This window comes from Typopeltis vanoorti, chromosome 4 (genome assembly GCF_054136105.1).
Source record: "Typopeltis vanoorti isolate ZY-2024b chromosome 4, IOZ_Tvanoo_1.0, whole genome shotgun sequence".
Lineage (NCBI taxonomy): Eukaryota > Metazoa > Arthropoda > Arachnida > Uropygi > Thelyphonidae > Typopeltis > Typopeltis vanoorti.
The window spans coordinates 18,723,472-18,734,334 of NC_143552.1; the positions used below are offsets into that span (position 1 = coordinate 18,723,472).

The 10,863-nt window shown below is 34.2% G+C and overlaps 1 long non-coding RNA gene across 1 annotated transcript; it reads left to right on the forward strand.

Annotated features, from left to right (window-relative positions):
- The first annotated feature begins 3,635 nt into the window (after positions 1 to 3,635).
- Positions 3,636 to 10,150, forward strand: LOC150107139 (uncharacterized). The gene is made up of 3 exons (XR_016548231.1): positions 3,636 to 3,643; positions 5,334 to 5,518; positions 10,097 to 10,150. It is a non-coding gene; the product is annotated as an uncharacterized LOC150107139 (long non-coding RNA).
- The last annotated feature ends 713 nt before the right edge of the window (positions 10,151 to 10,863 follow it).

A 10,863-nucleotide genomic window follows, 5' to 3' on the forward strand; every position in this document is an offset into this window, starting at 1 on the left:
TCAAAAACACATCTCATCAATTCCAGCTGCAAGTAGTTAACGACCTCAGTTCGGACCACAACCCAGTACTTCTAAAACTGGGAGGGGATCCGGAACTTATTCCCAGTCAGTCATTTACTAATTTCACAAACTTCAAGGCTACAATCAACACTATCATGGATTCAGTGCCGAATATCTCTTCCTGTGAAGAAACTGACACTGCAGTCAACAACCTGGAAAGCAAAATTCAAACTAGCTTAACTGCAGCCTCTTCTATTTTCACTCCAGCTCAAGTAAACCTACTTCCAGAAGAAATCCTTGCTCTAATCAGAAACAAAAATAAAATCAGACGTCGCTTTCATAACACGCTATCTCCTCAAGACCGCCAAGAGCTGAACAGAGCATCAAACTTACTTCGCTATGCACTAAAAGATCACAGAAATCAACAATGGGAAAGAAAACTTTGTTCCCTGAAAACTGAAGATAACTCCTTATGGAAATTGGCAAAAACTCTCCTTACAAACCGTTCCAATATCCAGTCCATTCACGGAGAAAGAGGTATAGTTTATAGGGATGATGAAAAGGCAGAAGCCCTCGCTGAAGCTCTTCAACTTCAGTGCAGTCCTAATTATGTGCAATCGGATTTGGTCTTCATAGAGAAAATTCACCGTCGAGTCCGTACAGCGCTCCGGCAGCCTAACAATCGTGAAAATATCTGTCCCACCTCGCCTAAAGAGGTCTACTCAACCGTTAGGAAGCTTAACAACAAAAAAGCCCCTGGCCCATATGAAATTAACAACAGAACAACCAAGGCCCTTCCGCACAAAGCTGTCATGCATTTGGTAGCAATTATAAATGCAATAATCAGACTAAACTATTTTCCAACCCGATTGAAACAAGAAGATATAATCCTCATTCATAAGCCGGGAAAAGCGCCTCAGTTACCGCAAAATTACAGCCCATCAGTCTCCTTTCATGCCTGGGAAAACTTGCAGAAAAAATCATCCTCAATCGACTTCAAGATGTGGTGAACAAAAACAACACAATACCGAAATAGCAGTTTGGGTTTCGAACTGGGCACATTACTACTCGACAAGTTCACAGACTGGTCGAATTCATCACTACTGGATTCAATTGGCGACAACATACAGGAGCTGTTTTTCTGGATGTAGCAAAAGCTTTTGATAAGGTTTGGCACAAAGGGCTCATCTATAAATTATTTATGGCCAACGTTCCGCTCTACCTTATCAAACTTATCGATTCCTTATAAAACCGGAAATTTCAGGTCAAGTTGAGAGGACTCAAATCCTCTTTGAAAAGATTCACTGCAGGTGAATCTTGTCCCTAACACGACATCAACCACCATAGTTTGCTATGCGGATGACATGACAATTTTGAGTAGATCTCTCAGACCGAACTTAGCTACGCAGCGCTTACAAACCGCAACAACAAACCTAGAAAAATGGCTCAGGAAATGGAGAATAGCTGTGAATGCCGACAAAAGTATTGCCATTGTCTTCACAAGACGGAAGGCATCCCACTACGGACAAGTCAAATTTTTCAACACAACTATTCAATGGAAATCCAGCACCAAATATTTAGGCATTGAACTAGATAACCGCCTCAACTTTAACTCTCACATCGATTATGCCTGCAACAAGGCAAACTCCGGAATTATGCAACTTTACTCTCTTCTCAACCGAAGAAGCTGTGTCAGCACTGAAAACAAACTACGAATCTATAAAGCAATCATTAGACCCATATTGACCTATGGATCACCGACTTGGGGTCACACCTCCCCTGGCAACATCAAAAAGCTACAGGTCATCCAGAACAAATGTCTCCGTATGATGTTCTATGCTCCGTGGTTTGTCAGGAATACTCTCCTCCACCGAGACGTTGACATTCCTGATATTCACATGTTTCTCCGAGATACTGCCATTACATATTTCACCAAAGTAGCTAGTCATCCCAATCAACTCATTCGACAGTCATCTAACTACGATAAAAACGGCTCTGCTCATCGGTACAGACGCTCCTGCACTGCCCTAAAATGGGTGAGCCAGGTGCTCGATAAATTCTCATTAATTTAAGCCATTTTCCATAGAGATGAAGGGATCATAATCCAAGGGATTGAGAGCTATCCAGCCACAAAGGTTAAAGGTAGGCTTTGATACACTAGCTTTTCATTTTCAATTTTTCTTTTCTTGTTAGACATGGCTGTTTAACGATAAGTTGTAATAAAATTTATTAAGTAGAAGTAGATTACTAAAGATAACACGGAAATAAATCACAATACGTATCTAGTAATTTGGTGACCAACAGCGACACAACTTCGATAGCTGAACAAACGAACAACACTAATTGCGCACTAATCGTGCGTTCACGTTCCCCGTGAGCGCTCGGAGCATGCGCGTTGGAACAAAACAACGTAAGAACGCTTCTTCGACACATCTAATATTTGAAAAATACGTGGGTATATAGCGATGTAAAAATACCAAATAAAATTACTAACATCGAGATTATCGATTAGTGATAGAATTAAAATATCTAATACGTGTTCCATTCAAGTTGTTATTTTATTTTATCGTGAAAATCAAAACCCACAGGCGGGCCACACAAAATCGCGTATGGCCTGCCTGTGGGTCACACGCGAAATAAATTTGGACACCCCTGATCTTGATTGTAAATATGAAAACAACACACTAATTATTATTAAGCTATTAAGTACTGATGGGACAATAAATTACAACAAAATTGAATTGAATAGTGCTGGAACAAAATTTACAATAAATCTGCATTGGGATACATCATCCAGCTGGAGATTTTGAAATTACAGATCTCAGATCTCTTATTAAACTTAGACAAAAGCATTGCCTGTTATCTTAATGAAATCATTTAAACGAATTTTATATTTACTTCTCTTGGTGAATTCATCTCTTTATATTTTACACATCTAATAACATTAAACAATATTCGATATAGCATTCTAAAACTTTAAAGTGAAAAAATTCTTATTGACATATCCTTCTTTCTAATATTCAAATAGACATAAAGAAACTTAACGATGAGGATAAATGACATTATTCATATAAGACCACGTGACAAAATCTAATGCTAAGGCACGTGATTATCGCTACTTGTAAAACGTGATTAAAAGTATTCTAATATGCATTTTATTAATAGTGATATTGTTGCCTTTTATCGAAAGTATTGCGCGGTATATTTCCTTGGAATTAATTAAGTTAATAAAACCTGAAGTTAAACGAAAGGACAGGCGCAATTAAAAGAAAACGTCTGAGGCAGACAACTCTTTCAGCAGGGAGATTTAAGTTTGAAACGGAAAGGCTAATTACAAACACACACACACACACACTTCACACACTTGCGAACATACATTTGTGAAGTCGAGTGCGCTGACGGTAGTTTATCTTCTGTGAAAAATACGAATGTAAACAGGGATGACTGATTAAAAAAATGCAATGGAATATATATCTGAAAATAACAGCATCACATGTGCTGTGGATGCGCGAGTCGGTCTTTCACCACCTGTGAGAATCACGTGGAACCTAATGATATAAGACGCAGCCACAAAGCTTGTGGCATTGAGTTTCCGCGGATCTTTAAGTAGAATTCGATTACCGAAGACTAACGACTTGCTTAGGTAAGTTCAAAAATTATTTATTAATTTTATATGATTAAGGACTAATTTATAAATTAGAATTCTGTACTTTGGCAAAAAGTAAAAAAAAAAAAAAAGATGCGCAGTACATTTGAAATATGACTTTCATTGTAACGGATTTGTGTGTCATAACAGAAGAAAGCAAATTTAAACCTCCATGTGGATATTCAAATTATTTTTCTTTTCATAGATTCATCTCGAAATTTGTTTAGTTTTCTTTCTTTGTTTTAATTAATTTTAACTATATAGAATAATTTTGCAGACGTTACTAATTACAAAAAAAAAGGAAATAATTAAGACATTACTGTTAATGCCGTACATGAATTAAATATTTTAGTTAAGGTTTAATTTAACCATTAACTACCAATTGCTATATACACACACACACCAGGGATATAGTACGAGTCGCTGCACTCGTGCTATATCAAATGAAATTCGACTTATGCTTCTATGAATAATTAAAATGAATAAATAAATTGGTTAAATCACTTATTATTCTTGTAGGTATATAAGTAAGATTAAGTGCATGTCTTCATATAAATATGTAAATATTTGTGTTGGTATTTGAAATATTAGCACTGTTGCGTATTCGTTTATTTCAAAGAGATGAAATCGTAGTTTTACATATTAATTAAGATTCTCACATATTAATTATACTAGAGGTCTTTGGTTAGGTAAATTATAATCAAATAGCCTTTGTTAAGAATGAACAGTAAGGGTGCCGTTCAAGGAAATGATCCTTTATTATTAATTTCCCTGAGATAAAGAAAAGTTGTTAAACATAATGTGTCTCAGAGTTGTATAAGCAGCGAGAAGTGTTGGTATTCTCAGGCGAATCAAGAAAGAGCAAATGGACATTGATAGTTACAAATTTGATATTTTAATTTTGATTTACATTGATATTTAACCTTTAGCTTTGGAGTTTAAGATTTATATTTAAAGTTATTTCAAATCTTTTAAGAAATACAAAAAAGAATTCCATCTAGGACATGAAGAACCGTTATCAGGACTTTTCAAGTGTTTTAAGTAAGCAGCGAGAAGTGTTGGTATTCTCAGGCGAATCAAGAAAGAGCAAATGGACATTGATAGTTACAAATTTGATATTTTAATTTTGATTTACATTGATATTTAACCTTTAGCTTTGGAGTTTAAGATTTATATTTAAAGTTATTTCAAATCTTTTAAGAAATACAAAAAAGAATTCCATCTAGGACATGAAGAACCGTTATCAGGACTTTTCAAGTGAAGGCGCGTTAGCCGGTCTAATAAGGGGATAGCAGAATATTTCCTCCTTCAAACTTAGATTTTGCGTCCTGTAAAGAGGCAAACAGGCCAGGAGAACACACACACACACACACACACACACACACACACACACACACACACACACACACACACACACACACACACACACACACACACACACACACACACACACACACACACACACACACACACACACACACAGAGAGAGAGAGAGAGAGAACATATGCAGTTTACAAACAAAATTAAATTTCAGAAAAGTGCATTATATTAGTTTCATAAAATGATACCGTACCTTCCTGTACGCACTTCAAGTTTTCCAAAATTATCCTTAGTAATTTACATTCATGTGCTTTGCTTTTCACGCTATATACTAAAACACTCTCTTTGAATTATCGTGATCTTGCAGGCTCATTCTTCATCATGGTTAAACATTTCGATAGCTCAAAGTTAGTACTTCTGCTTCTGTTCGTGATCATGGTGAACCAAGTGCTTAGTCAAGTCCACCTTTCTAAAGACTGGAAGGCTGGGAAAAGATCTGAATATTCATATCGTGAGGCTCGTGATCAAATGGAGTTGATTAGATCGCTTCAGGTAAGTAAGAAATGCTTTTTCAGGTAAGAAAGAATTGCTTTCTTTTGAAAGGTGATTAAACGTTGTGAAAAGCGTGAAACGTACATTTGTATTACAAATTATGGATTTTCTCATCGTGTTATGGAAAGTGCTAGAACTACAAATATGAATGAAGTGATGATGGACCCAATCTGTTAACTGAGGTATATCAAAATATCCCAGATTTATAGCCATCGCAAAAATAATGAAATTGAATTTTACTCGGAAACAGTAGAAATTTTCTCACCACAAAAATATTATTCTTCATGTTAAAAATGGCTCATTGCATTCCAACTTATGGCTATTTAGAAAGCTTGCTGCATTCTAGTTTGTTGTACTGTGTTGCTCTTTATTAATGAACCGGAACAAACTTTGACAAAGATATTTATGCAAAACTATCCTGTGAAAATGTATCCTGAACGTAAAACGTAGATACATAGAACCAGTGGCGTAGCTAGGGGAGTGCGGAGGGGGCCATCCGCCCCGGGCGGCACTTTGAACCTTTTTGAACTTTTGTAGTTAATTCTAAAACAGTCTCGAGAACTCAGTTCCCAATATTGTAATACTACTGCAAATTTTCCTCGCAATTGCGGAAAATGTTGCTAGTTGTGAGAGGAGTTTTTCTAAATAAAATTGATTAAGAATTACCTACATTACTATGAAATAGACTTCGCCAATGTCATCGACGATTTTGCTAACAGAAAAGCAAGAAAAATAACATTTTAGAATGTTGAAATGAAAATTTTACTTCAAAAATAAACATAGTGTTTTAATTTATTTTCCCTATACTTCGTTTTGATTTATATATATATATATATATATATATATATATATATATATATATTTTTTTTTTTTTTTTTAAAGTAAGTTTTCTACATTATTGTGATTATTATTTTGATACCCAGTGATTCGGGATGAACCAATGCATTTCATTAGGAGGAGTACGTGTATATCTGAAGTCTGAGTACAGATCGTGTAGATTGTGTTCTCTGTAATACGTTGGAATATTGCACAAGTGTTTGATAGTTTCCAAGTAATATATGCAATATATTATAATATAAGATAGCACTTGTTCTTTAGTAATCGGTATTACTTAGTAGTAAAAAATTTTTCCGTAACTGAATAGTACTTGTGTTGGGTATAATGAATTATATCCAAGTAAATCCCCAATCATCATCATCATCATCTTAGGTGGCATTTTCATATTGAAGGTTCGCAATTATGGATCTATCCATAATACAACACTGGGGCTCATACTACACAGGGCCCCAAGAATCAAGTGCAGGGAAAACGTTCGCTATATATTTTTGACTGTAGATCAATGTGTATTCACGCTGCCGCTTTGCCCTTTTTAAGGTTGGATAAACCTTAGTTTCCGGGTGAAAAAAAAACTTGTACCTCCGTATGAGATCGACTAACTCATCTTTAGTCGAAAGAAACAAGATAACGGTTCCTCATGTTACGGACATGAATCGAATCCAGGTCTTTCCAACCAAAGGGCTTCGTCTATACCGACTGAACTACGAGGGCTCAAATCTCCAATAGCTTCGTTTAATTTAAATCTCGTTATTTGTGTCAGTCCCCAAAAAATTTTAGTAGAGTGGATGAAATAAGGATTAGATTATTCTGAAATCTAGTTCTGAAGACCAACATTTTGGTTCTTTAGACCTTCAGTAAGGAAGGCATGTTCTCAGGCCGAGTCATGAAATCACCTAAAGATATTTGCAAACACCCATGTCACAGTGGGATTCGAATCCAAATCCTGTTGGTTGGTAAGCGGATACGTTATCTACGGATTCTACGAGGACACTGTGCAAATCTTGAAAATAATTGATATTGTTTCCGGATTTGTCTTCTTGGAATTTATTATCTTCTGAGAATCGCACCATTCTAAATATCAGTGAACTTAGTAACAACAGCTACAGATATATTTAATCAACTATTTGAAATTGCTAAAGGTAACTACGCCTCCTATATAATTTCTGTCTGTATTTTCTCTATAATTTCTCGGTATTTTCCATACAATACAGAGAAATGTCAAAACCCTTCCATTATCACAGTTATTTAGCCAACGATACGATATTTCCTCACACTTCTGGCAACTTTCATGAGCAATTATTCTCAGTTCTTCATTTGAATGTATGGCTTCAACGTCTGTCAGCGATTTTAAATGATTCCGTGATACAGTCCTACGAAAACTCCGTGATAAAGTCGAATATACCATATATTTTATTACTGAAAAATTCGGTTTGAACCCAATCAATTATGCAATAGAATTTTCCTGGAGCTTTGATCTGAGGTTTGTAATTCTAGACAGAGTTGAAAAGATATTTTTCTTCAGAAAACCAATCTGAGAACAAATATGGTATATAGAGAGAAAATATATTATCGAGCTTAGCATTCATTTCGGCGCTACCTCTAAACTCTACCTAATATCCACTGGGGGATTGTAGAATCAATTTTCCAGCATAATCGCAATAGAATACGACATTTCTTTAGGCTGATCTGTGTATATTCATTATATGGCGCTGTTTTTTTTTTTTAACCTATTTAGTATATATACGTGTTCTGTTCAGCATGCCTGTTTAATTGAACTTATAGCAAGTCAACAGTGGAAAATAAAATTTTATCATCTTGCCCAACTAATAACTTCAACATAGTTTAAAATACAGTCTAAAATATTTAATAGAGAGTTTTCGACCCAACGAAGTGATATGTGACAAAAACAAAAGACACGGAAACACTGGAAAGAGAGAGAGATGTCGTAAAAGTTTCTTGTTTTCAAAATAGTCACGCTAAATTGCTAAACGAAAGCCTTATAAGTTCTAATTCTTGTACATTGCACAATATTTGCAATAAATGCAATTTTAATTGCATAAAATTAAATTTGATTAAAATTTTCATTTAAGTCAACATGAACTAATTCTGATCGTGAAGTATAGACATTCATGCGATTTCTGATTCCATTTCCCCCCATTCATCTCTAAGCAAGTAACTAGAATTGAAGTAGCCGGACATCATTTCATTCAGTTTGCAAATGGAGTATGATCAAGATATCGACATGAACTTTCGTGGATATTGAATTTTTTTTTCGGGATTTCACAGCCCCCTTTATTCTGAATCTTCAGCTTCCTCAAAATGCAATAGGCTGAAGTTCCAGGGAGATGCGCGAGATAAATTAAAACGATTATTTCAATCGTGTATCACAAATTTCTTAAGCCTGTCTTTAAGACATCTTTCCAACAATAAAATTCTCATATCTTTCCAATTTTTCTTCAGAATGTTGTTTTCCCCATTGATGGTTATGACGTATATTTAATATTCATCACGATCCATTTCTTGGAATAATTGTATCAAGAAATACTTAAATATCGGATCATCAACGAGCGGCAAAACGCATCTCCTTTTGGGAACAGTTCGTCCGTAGTTGAGAGATTCCTACAAACGGTTACATTTGTGGAACTTAAGCGACGAATGCTAATTCATTACGTAAGTCTTAATGTTTCTATTAATAATGAAATTTGTCTTCTTTTGATTCTGCTAATTGTATTTCCTGATATATAGTCTATCCGTTTAGTTCTATACGTATGGTCTCTTTCTCTCGCTTCCCATTTACAGCACATATTTTATTTACCTGTTAGTATCCGTGAATAATGAAAACCGCTTTTAAATACAGATTATTGACTGAAAACCGCTTTTAAATGCAGATTATTGACTGATTATCTCATTTCTCATCACCACTTTGATCGAGGTGCGGTTCTATTTCAATAAAGTCACACATAAAGATCAATGTTTCTTTAACAGTATACGAACTGGACTTCTCATCTCCAAATACTGCAATCATCATTCAAATATGCTAAGTTATTTGGATATTATCTTTATATTTTCAATACCTACTAGTTTTTTTCTAGTAAAGGAGGGGAGGAATGAATATTTTTCCTGTAAAGGTATCTATGCAAGCGCGCTTATCTACAATCTGTGAATCAAATGTTTGATGGTATACCGATTTGACTACATCAAGACCAGGGTTAGGAACTTAGAATCTAAAATTTTAAATGATTGAATAATTAGACTATAATCTTTAAGTATTCCATTTTTATGCTGTTTTTGTTGTGCCTTATATCACGAGGACTGACTTTTTTTTGTTGTTGTTTATTGAACGACTCGACAAAGGACAAGCATAAAAATAAATCTCTTATACTATGACAATTTCTTTTATTAATTGAATTATTTTTAATAATTCTTATTAAAACTAATATACTTTAGTTATTTTTTGTGAAATGACTAATTACAATGAAATTTCCGTGTTCTATTAGTATCATGGATATAGTCTATCCATGATACTAATGCACTAGAGATTTATAATCTTTGGTGGATAGAATGGCCCAAAAATTAAAAAATAAAAATTTCTACCCTACTTTCAGTGCACCATTTGTACAAAATTCTGAGCTCAGTTATATTTGTTAGTATTATTAGTATTTTATAATAATGATAATGCAATAGGTGGTTAGTCTTTAACCACTAGTGCCAGTTATAATCGTATGCTTTTTTTATATACAGGAAAATGCAAGAAAACTGCGTAGAGTGTCTGCCATGTATAATGAAGAAATATAGCAGTCAGGAACTTAAAAAAAAACGTAAATACTTCATATCTCAATAGAGAATGTGATATTGATTAATTGTATTTCTGTAATGATTAAAAAATAAATTTCACAACAATTACAAATCTTGTCTTATTTTTCTTATTATGTTATTTCACTCGAATAATGAAATACGTCTTGCTTTAATGCTATACTGTACAGCAATGTAAAGCGAAAATGAGAATCTACTCACACAATTTTAATTTTGATATTTTTATGATATCCTTTTCTTTTGTATCATTAGCATTAAACTACAAAAAATTAAGAACTATAAATTCTGAGAATTTATAGTTCTTAAAGAATAGATGTATGATCATGAATCCCACAAAGATTGCACATTTTCCATACTATTTCGGAATATATATTTCCAGCTGGTTACTTCTGATTACTCAGGTATTGAGCATGAATTATCCTTTTTCAAGTAATATCAAATACATATATTATCGAGTTGTTTTTTTCTTTACTATATATATTTAATTTAAATTATTATTATTATTATTATTAGTCCGAAGACTCATCAATGGCGGTACCCACATAACACAACCTACCATTTAATTCACCATCCACACTACACCATTTAATGGGAGTGATTCACTGCAGATACTGTTTATTTTATGCGATACGCATAAAATAATAACAAACCGGTGTAATCTTTAACCCCCGACTAATAGTTATTATTCCACATGA